Source organism: Aquarana catesbeiana, linkage group LG07 (assembly GCF_042186555.1).
Source record: "Aquarana catesbeiana isolate 2022-GZ linkage group LG07, ASM4218655v1, whole genome shotgun sequence".
Taxonomy (NCBI): Eukaryota; Metazoa; Chordata; class Amphibia; order Anura; family Ranidae; genus Aquarana; species Aquarana catesbeiana.
The window spans coordinates 29,534,379-29,556,326 of NC_133330.1; the positions used below are offsets into that span (position 1 = coordinate 29,534,379).

Consider the following 21,948-nt stretch of genomic DNA (forward strand, 5'->3'; position numbering starts at 1 on the left):
GAAACACCCCATATACTCCTAAACTGTCCTTGCTTTGCCATTGTCTTATCTAATGCCACCAGGTACGTGGCCACCTAGCGGAAGATGAGAGAAGTGCAGCAATTCTAGACAGAAGATCAGTTGAAATCAATTGATCCCTAACAATGAGCCAAGGTAACTACACCCGGCAGGTAAATTTAGGAGCAACCCTGCCTAAACATCAGGGTGCTACATCTATAAAGATATTCAAAAGTAAGGGTCCCAACTCAGTGTCTCAGTGAGCCTGTGGAAAATGTGGTGTGCCTGGCTATGCATGGTGGGAAATCCCTATTCACCAGCGGCTCCTATGGGTGATGTGCTCCAGTAGTTAAATTACCATTTTTGCTGGACAGCTTGGTCTGCGTGTAAATGTACAGAAAAAAAAAATTAGTCTGTCAAAAAAGAAACCTGAATTCATAAACTGAATATTATCACTACATGTATTAACTACACACAATACCCAAATACAATGTTTTCCATTTTATTAATACTTATAATAACTAATAATTTATAGTTTATTGACAATCAGAATGCAAAATTCATTTCATATTAATAAACATAACAAAACTGAGTATGTATGAATTTGTGAACCTCTGGGACCATTAGCTTCACAGCAAAGCATCTCTGGAAATTATTTCACAATGCTGGTGACTGGTGCTGGTGATCTGATGGGAACAAATATTGAATAAAAGTTAACTGCATGAATGTCCGTAAACAGCTCATTGACTACATTCAGCTTCCAATATTCAACATGTTGCGCTGCCATCATCCCCATTCTGTGTTTTTCATGGGCGTTAAGAAGTACGTGGAAATTTTTCAACTAGTTGGACCATTTCCAACCGATCCTTCACCATAGCTGCCAGTCATCCCATTTTGAAGAGGGTGGCACACAAGCTGTCACAGTTCTGCCATTTTCTCCTATTGCAGGAAAGGTCCTGCCAGTTTTTGCAAAAATGTTGCCAACTTTGCCTCACTCCTGCCCCCCTCCAGTAAAAAAAACTTTTATGCTCGGTAAAGCCAAGTTTATATTTTAAGAATAATGATTCTTTGTTAAGGCCGGGTTCAGACCTTTGCAGTGCATTACCATATGCTCATTAACATGTGTTATGCCACGTGTTAAAGCGGGGGTCCACCTATCTATCGTTTTTTTTTTTTTTTTAGTTCATTCACAAACTTTTCTTCTCAGCATTACATACTCACATATTGTGTGTAATATGTCCGCCTGTGTCAGATTTCGTCGGAAAGAATAACTTATATTATTCACTGCAGGCGGTTTCCATCTTCATTGTGGGCATTTGAAGCCCACAAGCATTTATTTCCTGGATGCGGTGAATGCTGTGCTCCCAGCATTCACCACTCGTTCCCGCACATGCTCAGTGGCATCCTGGGAAGCCTGAGGCTAGCTCCCAGGAGACTGTGCGGAGTCTGGGAGAGGCTAGAAACACGCCTACTCCCACGGGAGGAGAACCAGGAAGTGCAAAGAAGAATAGAAAAATAAAAGGTAATTACTGCGATTTAATTTTTTTTAAACGGCATGTCAGCATCTAGGCAAGGAAGAGAATACATACAGATATTGTTCAAAATTTGGGTGGAACCCCGCTTTAAGATGCATTATAGTAAGACAGCCCATTCCTTTTAAATGGACTGCCAACGCATCACACCTAAATTTTAATTTTTTTTCCAGCACACCATGTGAACAATAGGAGCTCTGCGAAGAGATAAAAAGCAGGTCTGTTGTGGTGGATCAGGGTTGTTGTGCTGGAGTGTCATTTAAAATAAAGGGCACTTCAATGCCCCATGATTAATGCATTATCATGTTGTGCACTTTTAGTATTAATTGCTTCCAATTTAAGTACTGCGATTAAGCATCCACAAAATGCATACAAAGCTCAAGAATTTTGAATCATTGTTGGGTAGGGGCACAGAGGCGCCCAGTGTAGTTTCCCAAATTGGCCACTACGTGTTGCCAAAGTTAGGGTTGGGAACCCTGTAGTGTCAAGCAGTAGTTCTCAACCACTGGGCTGAGGCCTCCCTACTCCTGAGCTGACAGCCAACTGCAGATTCCCTAACCTACCACAGTGCCTTCCAACTCCCATAGTGTTCCCAACCTCCCGTAATTGCCCGCAGTGTCCCTTAACCCCCCACAGTGCCCCCCCCAGCCTGTTGCAGAGCCTTCAGCCCCCTTCATGGCCCCAATCTTCAAAAGTGTCTCTCAACCTCCTACAGTGCCTCCTAGACCCTGTAGTGCCCTCCAGTCTCCTCCTTGCTCCTGCAAGGCCTTCAGCCCCTCCATAAACCTTATTCCCTACAGCGTCACCAAGCCTCCTGCAGTGTCACCTAACCCCCTAATCATTCCCCTTCCACAATTTCAATAATTTCAATAAAAATTGAAATGTTTAATTTCAATAAACATTTTGCATTCCCGTATGTGTATAAACCTTTTTTCCTAGTACCTGGAAAAGGAGGTACACCTCTTTAACCTCCGATGCTTGCCCAGTTAGTTGAGGACAGCCACAGATGCCATCGTTGTTCAATCGCTGCGGTGGGTCTTTGCTCTCCATCCAAATACACACTGTGGTTTCCCTCTACATCCAAACAGCACTTCTCTTACCTTTGATGTAAGTGTGGATATTTTTTTTCAGAAAAATGTTACAAGGTTTTTACTAATTCCTGCGCTTTTGGCTACCTTGTGTTCCCTACATGTTGCAGAGGATCCTCCCCTGATCTGATGTGCCTAGCTGCAGAATTCTCTCATTCATCCATTCTGGATCTGATGAGCCCAGCTGCGGAAATCTCCCATCCATTCCCGATCTTTACTCTACATTGGCTGCCACCCAGGTTGCCAGTTTTTCTGACTCATCACCCTGAGCTACCACTCCAACAGCTTCGGCGCTCCATCTCCAGGAACAAGTACTTTTGACTTTTTTTGTATTTCCTTTCTCTCATTAAGAGCTCCCTTGTTTCCTCGGCCACTGTGACAGACCCAACCGGGACAGGAGCTTTTGGAGGGGAGCCTCTTGCTTACTAACTATGGGCCCTGGCATCTAAGGGACCTACAAGCATTTAGGAAGATGTCCTGGTATATAATGCAAGAGGATATTATTACATTTAACAGTCAAGGAAGCATGATGGTCTCTGCCAATTTGAAACTCAGTGAGAAGTTGTATGTGAAAAGAAAGCTGGTTAATGAGATATGGACAACCCTGGGTCTTCTTTCTGGAGAACTGGTGCTGAACTGTCTGGATGGCCACTGATCTAAGTCACCTAGGCTTGTCTAGGGGACTAGTTGTTTATTAGATTACTGTTTAATTAGATTACTGTTTATGTTTATGCTGGCTGTTCCTTAGATGTGCTAATGATATTACTGTTTACAGTTTGTATCATTTAGGATAAGGTGATCAAGCTCTTACCTGATATTGTGTGCTATATTTTCAGTGTGAATTTACAATAAAGGGAGTGCCAGTTTGCACCAAAGCCTGGTGTCATCTAATTCTTATAATAATATTCAGTTATAATACCTGGTTTCTGGTTCCAGACTGGTGGAAGCTGTATACTGAAGGAAGCACCTAAGGGGGGTGCCCAGCTGTCCGTCATAGCCACCAATTCCATTTTGAAAAGGTTGTTGGGGCTCCAACTGTGAGCGCATTTTATTTTAATTGTTTTACCGTCTTTGTGGATCTAGCTTCTAGGAGCTTCCCCTTATGGTGAAAGCTAGCAAGAAAAGGTGCAGGAATTACAGAACTACTCACATCCCCTGGGTATGTGATGTAAATCTCCTCAACTTGGCTCTCTGCTCTTCTGTTATATCTTTGCATTTGAAAAAATGTGCAATTTCTGTTGGGATGACTGAAAGTGTATAAATATGTAGATCAAGTGTGTTCCAGTGAAGTGTTAAAAGGTTGTCATTGTATAGACACTTCCTTTTCCTAAAATCATAATGGGAACATCTTCTGGATATGAAAATAAATGTTCTACTGCTGACCTCCATTGCTGTAAGACCTGAGAAGGTTATGTAATGGGCTACTGGGAGGTGCTAATCAGGCCAGGTCTGGTGCCTTCATGGGGAGCTTCTGTCTGGTGCTCATGGGAGGATCCCGTGCTCTTAGTACTTCAATGAGCGTAGGGGGCCAACCTATGCTAGGTGGGAATTAGATAAAGACTGTAGGTGTTCCCCACCCAGAGACTGTGCACGTAGAGGACATGTATTTATGCAGGTGCAGTCTATTTTCTCCAGTGTAGATGGCGCTTGACTGCAGCGGCATTGCAGCTGGAGAGAAAGTCAAGAGGAATATGGTTCCTCTATGGTTTCCTGTGCCGCTGGGAACGCTATCAGTTGGATGCTGCTGCCCCATGTGACTCTGGCAGGCATCTTGGGTCGGGCAGAGCTCCCAGGCTTGGCACCCATGTTGCTTGTGGGTAGTGTAGGGACAGGCCATCCGTCTGAGAGGGACAGTGATTAGCGGCAGGGAGAGGTTCCAGACGAGTAGGGTCAGGATAGGGACACACCTTCCTTCTGGAGATCTCCCCATTTGGGCACCGACTGGCCAGGCTGCAATCCACTCCTCAAGGCAGACGCTGTGGCCATGCCTGAGATCTGCTCTGCTACACATCACCAATGCCTTCTGTGAGTGTTCCCGGTCGGGTGCCTTACCACTGGGCTTGTATTGAATTATTGAATTATTAAACTTATTGACTTTAATGCAAGTTCTGTTTCTGCAACTGGCCTCTGAGTGTTTACTGCTGCCACACCATGCTGCACCTCCCCACATGTACCCAGCAACAGCACTCTGAAGACATCCTACCCTGAGGATGTTCAGAACCTGCCTACAATGCCATAGATCCCTAAAGTCTATGGGAATCCTTAGAACTAAGATTTAATGCACGGTACAATCGTGTGGGAGAAGCACGATTGATTTGTGTTTGATTTTTATTCTATTGATTTTGGTCTTTAGTTTCTGTATACTGAAGATCTTTTAATAAGAAAAGTAACAAACAAGATACAATATCTCTCTTTGCAGTCTGAAAGAAGGCCGTCTTTGTAGCCAACTGACCAGAATAACCAACTGTCACTTTTCCAGCACAGACCTGAAACTGGAAGGAAGAACAGATTCTGCCAATATAATTTCTTCTTTCAGAAAGTTTGATAAAAGTAGGCCACTATGCTAATGAAAGTGTACACAGTGGAAGCAGCAATTTTCTGGATCCAAACTCCTTTATAGAAAGTTCTGCCAAACGACTCATTAGGAAACCAATGACATGGCAAGACGCATATGGCCACCCACACTGCATGTCAATATCAATATACTTGAATCTTAAAGTGGAACAAGGGGCTTATAGGATGCAGTATTTCAACAGCATTACAGCATGACTATGCCCCCCTCCCCACCAATAAAATAAAATAAATTGTACTGCTGCACTTAATTTTCATCTGCATTTTTTCTTACCCATCCACCCATCCCTTCCCCACTTCCTCTTTTACTGCAAAGTCCCACCTAATGCAGCTTCCAGTGGTGTGGTGGCAACGGTGCTTCTCTGCTCCTGAATACAGAGCAGCATTACCACTCTAATGTAGAAGGATGGGACGATGTTGCAGGGGGCGTGGCTATCAGCATTGTCACTCCTGATTGAACTATCTGTTACTAGTGCAGCTTGTGACTTGACTTCACTCATACCTGAACTTGGTGTATTCACAGTGCGTTACCAGCTGTAGCCTTGCTCATCTGATACCAGCGCTCCCAAGTTCCAGTCTTCAGCGTCTGCACCCTGCCACTTGTGCCCTTACTTTGACCTTGCAGACCCTATCTCAACTTCTTGGGTTACTTGGAAGGGAATTGTGCAAGAGGCCATCCTCATCATCTCAGGCTCCTCGTACAGGTCCATGTGTCAGGGATCTACCAGCGCCAGACCTGGGCGCTTGCATGCGCCTATGCACCGGCGCGCCCCTGTGCAAATACGGCATCAAACTGCTACTGTTTCTGTGCATCAGCGCGGCGCATGTACGCGTGTTCGCGTTAGCGCCGTTTTGGCGCCAAAGAGCGCATAAAAGTTCCCCTGTTCCATGGGTGCATTGCTGCTTCGTCTCAGCTCTGTGATTCCTGTTTGAACCTGCATCTGATTGTCTGCTACCTGATTTGACCCGGCTTGTCTGACCATCCGTCCTGCTCCAACCCGACCCGGCCTGCCTAACTACTCTGCTGCTTCTACCTGATACCGTTGCCAACCTCTGCTTGTCCACTGACTCTGCCTCTGCCTGCCGTGATTACCTGTCTTATCTACCTGCCGACCCGGACTGTCTGACCCTGCTTGTGCCCGCTGCTTGCTCTTGCTGTTGCACCTCCAGCTCCAGCTCCTGTGATCTCTCACCTCCAGTGTGTCAGCCTGCTGCTTCCAGTCACCACCTCACCTGCAGTCCAGCCATCCCTGGAGGGATCTCTACCTCAGCATCAGAGACTATACTCCAACAGGCACTCCTACCCCACTGCGCTCAGGAGACCACTGTCCCCACTCCAGTGGCTCCTGAACCAGCGTTGTATGAGAGGTCTTCTCCTACAAGTCAGGCTCTACTACCAGGTACCTAACACCATGACCTGGGCCTAGGGCCCTGAACCAAGAACAATGAGCAACACAGAAATTACATCACCAATTCTCACTCTAAATCTGGTGAGACTAGCAGTCAAAGGCAGCAGTGCCTTAGATGATTTCACACTACAGATAGCTATGAGGCTCGATGCACAGGAGTGTCTAGACAGAGGAGGTATACTGCTATTTTTCAGCAGGAATTCAAGACAAAAGATACACGACCAATGTAGAACAGATGTCCCCAACCTTACTCACTAGCTGAAAGGCCATACTCAGATCTCCCCTCAACCACTTCATATTGCCTATCCCAATAACGGAGACCCCACAGCAAATGGAGTGAAAATGGCCATAGCAGCCTTTTATTAACAATTTTAAACTTAAAATAACATAAAAGGAGAAAAAACATTCTTTAAATCAGAAACAGATTGGTTGCTAAGCCTGTTGGTCTTTGAGGCACCCCAAAACTGCGTTTCAATATACACTGCAGGACCTTTATCATAATAGTATAATAAACAATAAAGTGCAGCGCTAATATGATATGTGAAAAGATACAATTGAGTTCCGCCAAGTGACATATAAAACAATTAGTGACAAAACATATTGCGAATACAAGTAAGAAGCAAAACTGAAATCACAAGTGTATGTGAGAAAAATCCAAAAGTTCTTAATAAGTCCACAAATATATAAATAAAGAACACCCATCCAAGAGAGGTTGTGACGAAAGGTGCCTAGATGTGATCCACCAAAACATGTATGAGTAGAGTCTGCTTACCAGACGGCGATGACTGCTATTATGGCAGTCTCGCCCAGCATAGGGATTATGGTCTCCCAAAACCCAAGGTACAATGCAGGATCAGTAGTTCTAATACTCCATCAAACCGGAAATACAAAAGAGAACACCTCCATAGCGCAACATTGTATGATATAAAATTTAATAGTATATAAAGAATCGCACTTACAATATTGTAGAAAGTATGCAGCATGTGAAAAATCGAACGGAGCGGCGGCGTCTCTGTGTGCCGCGATTCACTTCCTGTGTTCAAGCCCTTCCGAGAACGTGATGACGTCACCGTCGTAGGCTCCTCCCTACGCGTTTCGTCACGATAGGACGTCGTCTGGGGATTGGCCGAATGACGGGTCATCATGTCTGGGCTTATAAATACATAGAGAACGCCATTTTAACTACTGGCGAACATGGTGTGTGTGATAGAAATGAATCTAAAAGAGCCATGTTGAATTCTGGCTGTTAATGGTAAACCAATATGTAACAAGGAAGTGATAAAAAAGAAGATCGCCATCTTGTGGAGATAAAGGAGATCAATGGAAAAGGCTCTACACAGGAAGGAAAAGAGGGCACAACCGATGCACCTGCCGTAACAAGAATAATAAAATGACATAAAATAAAAATCTGCTCACATCAGATTCGGAGTAAAAACTGATTTACTAAAGGGAAAAAGAAATTAAAAAAGGGAATAAAAAAGAGGGGGATCACAGTAAATAAATATGGATAAACCTCATAATCTCAACTAAAAGAATTAGTTTTTAAGAAAGTAAAAATTCATAAAATTGTGGAAGAGGAAATAGACAATACAAAAGGCCAAACAATGGTGTGTTGCTTCATGCGTTGTTTATGAAGCAGTTTATATCCCATTCCACATTTAACCCCTGCGGTCTGGAAGATGCCATGTCAAAGATCCATCTGGTTTCAAGTCTAGAGATGGATCTGACCATGTTGGTCCCTCTCCAGTGGGGACGTATTCTGTCGATAGCTACAAACAGGGTACCTTTTAATTTTTTATTATGGTATTTGGCATAATGCCTGGAAAGGTTATGTTTCGTAAATCCTCGTTTGATGTTAGCGACATGTTCAGAAAGGCGCACATGAAGTTCCCGTTTGGTGCGACCAATATACTGTTTCGAACAGGGACATTGGATAAGGTAGACCACATATTGAGTGGAGCATGTTATAAAGGACTCTATGCTGTATGTCTTACCCGTGGCTGTCGAGCTGAAAGTTTCACATTTCCTGCCCCTGAAGGAATTGATCTGGCAGATCTTGCATCTATGACAGGGAAAGAAACCCTTCATATTTTGAAAGAAGGAGATGGTACGTGGAGGGTCGACCACATTTGAGGCTACACTGTGTCTTAGGGAGGGGGCCCCTCTGTAGATCAAAACTGGTTGGTCAGGTATAACTGTACAAAGTATTGGATCATTCTGAAGAATACTCCAGTGTTTACGGAAAATCTTTTTGATAAGATAATGCTGATTGGAATAGCCCGTGATCATGGACCACTCAAATTTATTAATAGGTCCCAGATCTCGTTGTCTATCTCCCCTCAGCATCTGAGATCTATCCATAGTGGCAACCCTGTTAATGGTGGTATCAATATCACTCTCCAGATAGCCTTTGTCCAAGAATCGTTGTTTTAATATTAGAGCTTGTGAATGAAAGTCTGAAATATCAGTACAATTGCGTCTGATACGTTGAAATTGACTTCTAGGGACAGACCTCAGCCATGATGGATGATGGCAGCTGGAGAGTGGTATGTATGCATTTCTATCCGTTTCCTTGAAGTGTGTGTTGGTGGTTAGACACCCATTTGTAACCATAATGTTTAAATCAAGGAAATGGATACTCGATTGGCTAGCTTCAAACATCAAAGAAATGCCTTTGTTGTTAGAATTGAGTCTGGAGAAGAAACTATGGAGAGATGTAATATCTCCGTCCCACACGAGGAGGACATCATCGATATATCTTCTCCATAGACGCAGTTCCTTGGGGGGATCGGTGTCTATGACTTCTTTTTCCCACCTGGCCATAAATAAGTTGGCCAGGCTGGGCGCAAACTTGGCGCCCATAGCTACACCGCATGTTTGCAAGAAAAAATCGCCCCCAAACCAGAAATAGTTATGGCTTGTAGCGAAATTAAGAAGAGTCATAATAAATTGTTTTTGTATTGATGTTAATGTTGGGTCTTGATCAAGGTAATAATTGACTGCCTCAAATCCTTGTTGGTGGGAAATAATAGTGTAGAGAGAGGCTACATCCGCCGTAGCTAGGATGTAGCCGTCTCTCCACTCAAAACTTTCAAGTAAATTAATGACTTGGGTAGTATCTTTCAGATATGAGGGAGTCAAAACAACAAGAGGTTGGAGGAAGTTGTCCACATATCTTCCAATTCTTGCCGTAATGGAATCTATGCCGCTAATGATCGGGCGGCCAGGTGGATGAATCAGATTTTTGTGTATTTTTGGTAAATAGTACATAACTGGGACCCTCGGAGCTGAGGGGACCAGGTATGTTTTTTCTTTTTTGTTCAGAATTCCTTGTTGATATCCTCTATCAACAAGGGTCTGAAGTTCTCTTTTGTATTTAGTGGTTGGGTTACATGCTAGGGGTAAGTAGGTGGTACGATCAGACAAAAGTCTGTTCATTTCCTCCAGATAGCTGGATTTATCTAAAATAACTACCCCCCCACCTTTGTCTGCAGGGCGTATAACTATTTCATTGCGCTCACAGATCTGTTTAAGATGACACTGAAGGTCATTGTTGGTATTGTTCTTTGAGACATTAAGTGTCATCAGATCCTTAATGACCATCTCCTTAAAGACCTGTACTGAAGGGGCAACAAAGCCTGGGGGGTTAAATAGTGAGGCGTTAGAAAAGTTGGTATGTCTGATAGAATTACCATCAGTATTTATCGTAGAATTGGAACCATTGTGGTTAGCTACAGAGGAAGTAAGTGTATTAGTAGATACAATCTGACTTCGGTTACCAATAGGATTAAGAATAAAATGTCTTTTAATGTTAATCTTCCTTATGAATTTATGTATATCTATGAAAGTTTCGAATTTATTTAACCTGTGTGGGGGTGCAAACTTAAGGCCTAAACTGAGGACCTTTTGTTCGCCTTCAGATAATTGTATTTGACTTAAATTGAAAACACCACTGATGTCTACTGTTTTCTTTTTTTTGGACCTGATCCTCCTCCCCCCTCTGATGCCTCTCTTTCGTCGTAACCCCTTTTGGTTTTGTAGTTGCCCTGGGGAAAAAAACGTGTCTGATTGGTCTCCATATAATCATGAGGGGAGTCCTGATAGTCATCTCTGGGGGGGCCTCTAAACTGGTTAGGGTGCCTGGAGATGACAGGATTATCCTCTAAGTAGGAATCTTGTTGGTATGAAAGAGGGGCAAATCTATTTTGTAAAGGGATCTGTCTATCTTGAAGGTGGTAGGCTTGTGGGGTAGATGGTGGGTTGGCATAAGTTACCCTGTCGTCGTAGGGTCTTTGATAGTAGTCCCTGGGGTCCTCTCGGTATTCCCGTGGACCCTGTCGATGGTAAGCAACATTGGAATTTTTTCTAGGGGGGTAGTTGCCCCGATTGTTACCCCTAAAAGGTTTTTTCCCATGCTGAGGTGTTAATGGAGTACCCTGGGGGGGATTCCTATAAGGCATAGGTCTATCATTGTTTCTAAAAGTTTTAGGTCTTACTGCGAGTTGTCCTCGCTGGTTGGTCCGAGGGGGGGGGATAGGAGGACCTCTAACCATGTTATTACCCAGCAAGGGTCGGGGCTGTGTGTCACCACCGAGGGGAGGCGGTGGAGGTTGTGATGAAGAAGATAGAAGGTTAGCTGTCTCAGCGTCGCTTGTGAGGTCGTCTGCAATAATCTGCCATTTAAACACTGCTTTATTAGAATAATCCGCAAGATCGCGGTTATATTTTTTCTTTTTCTTATTTTTTTGATCACTATCCTCTTTCTCAAGGACCTGCCTTAAATGATCAGATTTCTGTTTATAAGTTTCATGATCTTTATAGGCCATGAGTTTATCTTTGACAGAAGAAACCTCATCATTCAAGTTTCTTAATTTGATCCTTTTTTTATCCAACAGAAAACCTAAAAATTTAATACCAGTATCGTTAAAATAAACAAACCATCCTTCCAAGTCTGTTTCCCCTCTCTGGGGGTTGACCTCCCATCTGAGACTGCGGGGTACCATCTTTTGGGCAACATATTGTTCCAGGTAAGCCACATCCCAGCTGGTATGTGGTTCTGATATAAGTACGTTTTTAAGTCTGAGGAACAGACCACTAAGCTCGTCTGTCTGTTCCACATGACCATTGAAGACTCCCTCAGTATTGATACTATATTGGGATCTATAATCAAAGATGTCCATGACACCTATCCAGCAGCAGCTTCTTGATACAATGAATTGTAAGAGTGTAAAAAAGACCCAAATTGGGTAAAAGCTGCGCTTAGATTAATAAAAAGAAAAAAGCTGCCAGCACCCTGAAAAAATCCTGTATCTGACTTCCAAAAGTATAATAAACAATAAAGTGCAGCGCTAATATGATATGTGAAAAGATACAATTGAGTTCCGCCAAGTGACATATAAAACAATTAGTGACAAAAAAAAGAAAACAGTAGACATCAGTGGTGTTTTCAATTTAAGTCAAATACAATTATCTGAAGGCGAACAAAAGGTCCTCAGTTTAGGCCTTAAGTTTGCACCCCCACACAGGTTAAATAAATTCGAAACTTTCATAGATATACATAAATTCATAAGGAAGATTAACATTAAAAGACATTTTATTCTTAATCCTATTGGTAACCGAAGTCAGATTGTATCTACTAATACACTTACTTCCTCTGTAGCTAACCACAATGGTTCCAATTCTACGATAAATACTGATGGTAATTCTATCAGACATACCAACTTTTCTAACGCCTCACTATTTAACCCCCCAGGCTTTGTTGCCCCTTCAGTACAGGTCTTTAAGGAGATGGTCATTAAGGATCTGATGACACTTAATGTCTCAAAGAACAATACCAACAATGACCTTCAGTGTCATCTTAAACAGATCTGTGAGCGCAATGAAATAGTTATACGCCCTGCAGACAAAGGTGGGGGGGTAGTTATTTTAGATAAATCCAGCTATCTGGAGGAAATGAACAGACTTTTGTCTGATCGTACCACCTACTTACCCCTAGCATGTAACCCAACCACTAAATACAAAAGAGAACTTCAGACCCTTGTTGATAGAGGATATCAACAAGGAATTCTGAACAAAAAAGAAAAAACATACCTGGTCCCCTCAGCTCCGAGGGTCCCAGTTATGTACTATTTACCAAAAATACACAAAAATCTGATTCATCCACCTGGCCGCCCGATCATTAGCGGCATAGATTCCATTACGGCAAGAATTGGAAGATATGTGGACAACTTCCTCCAACCTCTTGTTGTTTTGACTCCCTCATATCTGAAAGATACTACCCAAGTCATTAATTTACTTGAAAGTTTTGAGTGGAGAGACGGCTACATCCTAGCTACGGCGGATGTAGCCTCTCTCTACACTATTATTTCCCACCAACAAGGATTTGAGGCAGTCAATTATTACCTTGATCAAGACCCAACATTAACATCAATACAAAAACAATTTATTATGACTCTTCTTAATTTCGCTACAAGCCATAACTATTTCTGGTTTGGGGGCGATTTTTTCTTGCAAACATGCGGTGTAGCTATGGGCGCCAAGTTTGCGCCCAGCCTGGCCAACTTATTTATGGCCAGGTGGGAAAAAGAAGTCATAGACACCGATCCCCCCAAGGAACTGCGTCTATGGAGAAGATATATCGATGATGTCCTCCTCGTGTGGGACGGAGATATTACATCTCTCCATAGTTTCTTCTCCAGACTCAATTCTAACAACAAAGGCATTTCTTTGATGTTTGAAGCTAGCCAATCGAGTATCCATTTCCTTGATTTAAACATTATGGTTACAAATGGGTGTCTAACCACCAACACACACTTCAAGGAAACGGATAGAAATGCATACATACCACTCTCCAGCTGCCATCATCCATCATGGCTGAGGTCTGTCCCTAGAAGTCAATTTCAACGTATCAGACGCAATTGTACTGATATTTCAGACTTTCATTCACAAGCTCTAATATTAAAACAACGATTCTTGGACAAAGGCTATCTGGAGAGTGATATTGATACCACCATTAACAGGGTTGCCACTATGGATAGATCTCAGATGCTGAGGGGAGATAGACAACGAGATCTGGGACCTATTAATAAATTTGAGTGGTCCATGATCACGGGCTATTCCAATCAGCATTATCTTATCAAAAAGATTTTCCGTAAACACTGGAGTATTCTTCAGAATGATCCAATACTTTGTACAGTTATACCTGACCAACCAGTTTTGATCTACAGAGGGGCCCCCTCCCTAAGACACAGTGTAGCCTCAAATGTGGTCGACCCTCCACGTACCATCTCCTTCTTTCAAAATATGAAGGGTTTCTTTCCCTGTCATAGATGCAAGATCTGCCAGATCAATTCCTTCAGGGGCAGGAAATGTGAAACTTTCAGCTCGACAGCCACGGGTAAGACATACAGCATAGAGTCCTTTATAACATGCTCCACTCAATATGTGGTCTACCTTATCCAATGTCCCTGTTCGAAACAGTATATTGGTCGCACCAAACGGGAACTTCATGTGCGCCTTTCTGAACATGTCGCTAACATCAAACGAGGATTTACGAAACATAACCTTTCCAGGCATTATGCCAAATACCATAATAAAAAATTAAAAGGTACCCTGTTTGTAGCTATCGACAGAATACGTCCCCACTGGAGAGGGACCAACATGGTCAGATCCATCTCTAGACTTGAAACCAGATGGATCTTTGACATGGCATCTTCCAGACCGCAGGGGTTAAATGTGGAATGGGATATAAACTGCTTCATAAACAACGCATGAAGCAACACACCATTGTTTGGCCTTTTGTATTGTCTATTTCCTCTTCCACAATTTTATGAATTTTTACTTTCTTAAAAACTAATTCTTTTAGTTGAGATTATGAGGTTTATCCATATTTATTTACTGTGATCCCCCTCTTTTTTATTCCCTTTTTTAATTTCTTTTTCCCTTTAGTAAATCAGTTTTTACTCCGAATCTGATGTGAGCAGATTTTTATTTTATGTCATTTTATTATTCTTGTTACGGCAGGTGCATCGGTTGTGCCCTCTTTTCCTTCCTGTGTAGAGCCTTTTCCATTGATCTCCTTTATCTCCACAAGATGGCGATCTTCTTTTTTATCACTTCCTTGTTACATATTGGTTTACCATTAACAGCCAGAATTCAACATGGCTCTTTTAGATTCATTTCTATCACACACACCATGTTCGCCAGTAGTTAAAATGGCGCTCTCTATGTATTTATAAGTCCAGACGTGATGACCCGTCATTCGGCCAATCCCCAGACGACGTCCTATCGTGACGAAACGCGTAGGGAGGAGCCTACGACGGTGACGTCATCACGTTCTCGGAAGGGCTTGAACACAGGAAGTGAATCGTGGCACACAGAGACGCCGCCGCTCCGTTCGATTTTTCACATGCTGCATACTTTCTACAATATTGTAAGTGCGATTCTTTATATACTATTAAATTTTATATCATACAATGTTGCGCTATGGAGGTGTTCTCTTTTGTATTTCCGGTTTGATGGAGTATTAGAACTACTGATCCTGCATTGTACCTTGGGTTTTGGGAGACCATAATCCCTATGCTGGGCGAGACTGCCATAATAGCAGTCATCGCCGTCTGGTAAGCAGACTCTACTCATACATGTTTTGGTGGATCACATCTAGGCACCTTTCGTCACAACCTCTCTTGGATGGGTGTTCTTTATTTATATATTTGTGGACTTATTAAGAACTTTTGGATTTTTCTCACATACACTTGTGATTTCAGTTTTGCTTCTTACTTGTATTCGCAATATGTTTTGTCACTAATTGTTTTATATGTCACTTGGCGGAACTCAATTGTATCTTTTCACATATCATATTAGCGCTGCACTTTATTGTTTATTATACTTTTGGAAGTCAGATACAGGATTTTTTCAGGGTGCTGGCAGCTTTTTTCTTTTTATTAATCTAAGCGCAGCTTTTACCCAATTTGGGTCTTTTTTACACTCTTACAATTCATTGTATCAAGAAGCTGCTGCTGGATAGGTGTCATGGACATCTTTGATTATAGATCCCAATATAGTATCAATACTGAGGGAGTCTTCAATGGTCATGTGGAACAGACAGACGAGCTTAGTGGTCTGTTCCTCAGACTTAAAAACTTACTTATATCAGAACTACATACCAGCTGGGATGTGGCTTACCTGGAACAATATGTTGCCCAAAAGATGGTACCCCGCAGTCTCAGATGGGAGGTCAACCCCCAGAGAGGGGAAACAGACTTGGAAGGATGGTTTGTTTATTTTAACGATACTGGTATTAAATTTTTAGGTTTTCTGTTGGATAAAAAAAAAAGGATCAAATTAAGAAACTTGAATGATGAGGTTTCTTCTGTCAAAGATAAACTCATGGCCTATAAAGATCATGAAACTTATAAACAGAAATCTGATCATTTAAGGCAGGTCCTTGAGAAAGAGGATAGTGATCAAAAAAATAAGAAAAAGAAAAAATATAACCGCGATCTTGCGGATTATTCTAATAAAGCAGTGTTTAAATGGCAGATTATTGCAGACGACCTCACAAGCGACGCTGAGACAGCTAACCTTCTATCTTCTTCATCACAACCTTCACCGCCTCCCCTCGGTGGTGACACACAGCCCCGACCCTTGCTGGGTAATAACATGGTTAGAGGTCCTCCTATCCCCCCCCCTCGGACCAACCAGCGAGGACAACTCGCAGTAAGACCTAAAACTTTTAGAAACAATGATAGACCTATGCCTTATAGGAATCCCCCCCAGGGTACTCCATTAACACCTCAGCATGGGAAAAAACCTTTTAGGGGTAACAATCGGGGCAACTACCCCCCTAGAAAAAATTCCAATGTTGCTTACCATCGACAGGGTCCACGGGAATACCGAGAGGACCCCAGGGACTACTATCAAAGACCCTACGACGACAGGGTAACTTATGCCAACCCACCATCTACCCCACAAGCCTACCACCTTCAAGATAGACAGATCCCTTTACAAAATAGATTTGCCCCTCTTTCATACCAACAAGATTCCTACTTAGAGGATAATCCTGTCATCTCCAGGCACCCTAACCAGTTTAGAGGCCCCCCCAGAGATGACTATCAGGACTCCCCTCATGATTATATGGAGACCAATCAGACACGTTTTTTTCCCCAGGGCAACTACAAAACCAAAAGGGGTTACAACAAAAGAGAGGCATCAGAGGGGGGAGGAGGATCAGGTCCAAAAAAAAGAAAACAGTAGACATCAGTGGTGTTTTCAATTTAAGTCAAATACAATTATCTGAAGGCGAACAAAAGGTCCTCAGTTTAGGCCTTAAGTTTGCACCCACACACAGGTTAAATAAATTCGAAACTTTCATAGATATACATAAATTCATAAGGAAGATTAACATTAAAAGACATTTTATTCTTAATCCTATTGGTAACCGAAGTCAGATTGTATCTACTAATACACTTACTTCCTCTGTAGCTAACCACAATGGTTCCAATTCTACGATAAATACTGATGGTAATTCTATCAGACATACCAACTTTTCTAACGCCTCACTATTTAACCCCCCAGGCTTTGTTGCCCCTTCAGTACAGGTCTTTAAGGAGATGGTCATTAAGGATCTGATGACACTTAATGTCTCAAAGAACAATACCAACAATGACCTTCAGTGTCATCTTAAACAGATCTGTGAGCGCAATGAAATAGTTATACGCCCTGCAGACAAAGGTGGGGGGGTAGTTATTTTAGATAAATCCAGCTATCTGGAGGAAATGAACAGACTTTTGTCTGATCGTACCACCTACTTACCCCTAGCATGTAACCCAACCACTAAATACAAAAGAGAACTTCAGACCCTTGTTGATAGAGGATATCAACAAGGAATTCTGAACAAAAAAGAAAAAACATACCTGGTCCCCTCAGCTCCGAGGGTCCCAGTTATGTACTATTTACCAAAAATACACAAAAATCTGATTCATCCACCTGGCCGCCCGATCATTAGCGGCATAGATTCCATTACGGCAAGAATTGGAAGATATGTGGACAACTTCCTCCAACCTCTTGTTGTTTTGACTCCCTCATATCTGAAAGATACTACCCAAGTCATTAATTTACTTGAAAGTTTTGAGTGGAGAGACGGCTACATCCTAGCTACGGCGGATGTAGCCTCTCTCTACACTATTATTTCCCACCAACAAGGATTTGAGGCAGTCAATTATTACCTTGATCAAGACCCAACATTAACATCAATACAAAAACAATTTATTATGACTCTTCTTAATTTCGCTACAAGCCATAACTATTTCTGGTTTGGGGGCGATTTTTTCTTGCAAACATGCGGTGTAGCTATGGGCGCCAAGTTTGCGCCCAGCCTGGCCAACTTATTTATGGCCAGGTGGGAAAAAGAAGTCATAGACACCGATCCCCCCAAGGAACTGCGTCTATGGAGAAGATATATCGATGATGTCCTCCTCGTGTGGGACGGAGATATTACATCTCTCCATAGTTTCTTCTCCAGACTCAATTCTAACAACAAAGGCATTTCTTTGATGTTTGAAGCTAGCCAATCGAGTATCCATTTCCTTGATTTAAACATTATGGTTACAAATGGGTGTCTAACCACCAACACACACTTCAAGGAAACGGATAGAAATGCATACATACCACTCTCCAGCTGCCATCATCCATCATGGCTGAGGTCTGTCCCTAGAAGTCAATTTCAACGTATCAGACGCAATTGTACTGATATTTCAGACTTTCATTCACAAGCTCTAATATTAAACCAACGATTCTTGGACAAAGGCTATCTGGAGAGTGATATTGATACCACCATTAACAGGGTTGCCACTATGGATAGATCTCAGATGCTGAGGGGAGATAGACAACGAGATCTGGGACCTATTAATAAATTTGAGTGGTCCATGATCACGGGCTATTCAGGGCGCGCGCAGGGAGTGTGCACATATGATGGCCTCCCGGGAATTCAGGTCCGCGCTGTGGCCGTCATTCGGCCATAGCGCGGATGTCAGGTGGTTAAAGAGGAAGTAAACTCTCCCACTCTGATGCTGCTTTTTTTAAATTTAGTCCATTATAATAAGTAATTATCAAACTATAGCCACTGTAATCCAGCCCAATGACAGCTGATCACATGATGTAAACAAAAGATCGGTAATCTTTTTTTTTTTTTTTACTTACGCTGACAGCGTGAGTAGAAAAAAAAGCCGATCACCGGTTGGGATGGAAGAGGCACATCTGCCTCATCAGTGCCACCTACTAGTGCCAATAAAAAGAGCCCACAGTGCCACCTAACAGTGCCCACAGTGCCACCTATCAATGCCAACAAGTGCCACCTATCAATGCCCACAAGTGCCACCTATCAATGCCCACCTGTAGTGCCAATCAGTGCCACCTGGCAGTGCTGCCCATCACTGCCACCCATCAGTGCCCATCACTGCCATGCATCAGTGCCCATCACTGCCGCCTATCAGTGCCCATCACTGCCGCCTCATCAGCGTACATCAATGAAGGAGAAAAATTACCCGTTTTAAATTTTTTATAACAAAATATAAAATTTTTTTTTTTTAATTCAGTTTTTTACAATTTTTTAACAAAAAGTAAAAACTGCAGAGGTGATCAAATACCACCAAAAGAAAGCTCTATTTGTGGTGAAAAAATGATAAAAATTTCATTTGGGTACAGTGTTGTATGACCGCGCAATTGTCATTCAAAGTGCATCAGCACTGAAAGCTGAAAATTGGTCTGGATAGGAGGGGGGTTTAAGTGCCCTGTAAGCAAGTGGTTAACTGAAACGCACAGGAGGGACACATACCACCGATGGGTCCTGAACCATTCACTTATCCTAAATTTTTTTCCCCCGCCAGCAAAGACCAACAAAAACGCCTAGCTGCCATAACATCCAGTAAAACACACAGCATAGAAATAAAAAATAGACAAGAACAGGGAGGGTGGGTGGGAAGCTGATCCCCACTGGACGCCACGGTTGACATCACCCCTCCTAAAGCTGTCCAAACCCCGCCCAGCCACCACTACCTCCAAACAGATAGGCTCCACTATTCTACTGCAAAAACACTCTACCTATTAATTGCAAGATGGACTTTATAGGCACATGCATAAAGTAAAAATTAATTGAAATTTCAATTGGATAAAGTTAAAATCGTGGTTTACAGACAAATAAAAGAAAACATTATAATATAGTATGACCGCTTTGACCGAACTCCCTGTGACCTCATATTGTGACTCAACCACTCCACGCACCTTACTCCTTTTGGATGCTGCTACTGGTTATTTCTAATTGCACCGATTTAGATTAGAATATACATTTTGGAAGTGCTATTTGAGTCCTTGGGGTCATACTATATTATAATGTTGTTTTCTTTTATTTGTCTGTAAACCACGATTTTAACTTTATCCAATTAAAATTTAAATTATTTTTTACTTTATGCATGTGCCTATAAAGTCCATCTTGCAATTTCCAATCTTCTTTCAATAATATTGGGACGTTGGCATATTGCTAGTTGTGTATCCACAGTGTCACCCTGTGAGGATAGTTAAACTCCAAATTCTTTGACACTCTACCTATTAACCCTTCCCTAACCCTTCTCCCCTCTTCACCTGGTCATGTCTGCCCTGCGCTATTTTTTTATTTTATTTTTTCTTTCGCTCCAGGCCTTGTTTTTTTCAGAATACTGCTTCATTTCTAGATATTCCCAAAAAATATGAAAAATCTTACTTTTTTTGGTTCAGGTTGACTTTAAAGGGTTAGTTCATCTTTACAGAAAAAAAATTTATAATAATGAACACAGTACACCCTCCCTACAGCCATCTCCAAAGCCAGCGCAGCAGTCTGGGGTTTTACAAATCCCTACAGCTTTTTTTCAAGATGGACCAGAGCGATTCACAGTGACGACGCTGACCAATCAGAATCGATATAGTCCATCCTGGAAGTTGCTGCATGGAGAAGAGAGAGAAGAGTGAGGATTTCAAGTTTCCTGGATTGCTCGATTAACTGCCGGGATGCTGACAGCTCTGCAGCCCTGAAGGTAAGAACAGTAGGGACTGGCGTGTCTGGTGTTAGTTCACCTTAATGGCTGAAAAGCAGAGCTGCATAATTCTCAGGACTGGATGTACAGAAATACTCACACACCCTTTTGGCAGACAAAACATATATTGTATATTTCATTTGTGCTCTTTGCCTGGAGTTCAGCTTTATTTTATACATCTTTATAACAGACACTCTAAAAAGGGATACTAGATGTCCCCACTTAAAGCATTTAATCACCAACGTTTTTTTGTCAGCAATGTAAATCTGTCATGCCAGCTAGCAATAGTTGAACTCTCATGCAAGACTAATAACGAAGGACACATGTTTACAGAAAACCTAAATACTGCCTCCTATTATCTGCCTTTCATGTGGTGTTGGGACTTTTATATAGAGATGTGTGGATGCTTTTAATGATGTAATTCTACTGTAATGGCTTTAGTCCACAGAAAGTAGGACATGTGCAGAGCAGACGAACCATATTATCAAAAGCAGAAAATGATATAAAACCCACCAGAACATGCGATTAGGGACGTAAACCTTGTTTTATTATTTGTAAGATCTAAACAAACTCCCAAAAAGTTAAACTAAGGCAGATAAAATGGATAATCTTGACAAGGCTAAAGCTGCCCGCAAATCTTGGATGGCAATCAGATGTGCATCCGTGACTGAGCTTCACTCCGGGAATGTTCTGTTTAATAGAACATTCCCATCAATACAAACATGCCCCTTTTCGCATGGTTTTTCTACCTTGCTTGATTAACTGTTCCCATGGACAGCAGAGAAGGATATAGGAAGAGATAGGATACCAAGTCAGCTGCTGATGAGATTCATGCAGATCCTTACAAATTTGAAAATGCCATTCAAGTTCCAGTTAATATTTAGTCCTATACATTGTCTTTTTTGGATCCCAGAATGCATCGAATACCCTATTGGTTGTCTGACCTTTACTGGTATAACACCTAATCTAGACCCCCGGGCAATGGCCTCCCTTCTTCCATGACTCCAGCGAGCTGAAGATCCCTTAACCTCCCACCATGCCTCCCATCTCCCATTGTGCCCTCCAACCTCCCACAGTGAAGCACAGTGCCCCCAGGATCCCTGAGAGACCTCAGCCTCCACAATGTCCCTCAACCACTCACAGTGCAACCCAGCCTCCCACAGTGACCCCAGCCTGCTTCAGACCCTCCAGAATGCTCCCAATATTTAACAGTGTCCCACAGTGCCCACCAGAAACTACATCTCCTACAGGGCCACAAAGTCTGCTGCAGTGTCCCCTAACCAACTCC

The 21,948-nt window shown here is 42.4% G+C and overlaps 1 protein-coding gene across 1 annotated transcript in view; it reads right to left on the minus strand.

Annotated features, from left to right (window-relative positions):
- Positions 1-559: 559 nt before the first annotated feature.
- LOC141102837 (renalase-like) overlaps positions 560-21,948 on the minus strand; it is a 91,406-nt gene continuing 70,017 nt past the window's right edge. The window contains exons 2-3 of the transcript XR_012235210.1: positions 15,781-15,912; positions 560-683 (exon numbers count right to left, since the gene is read on the minus strand). The gene's annotated coding sequence lies outside the window, so the exon portion shown is untranslated. The remainder of the gene's footprint in view (positions 684-15,780; positions 15,913-21,948) is intronic.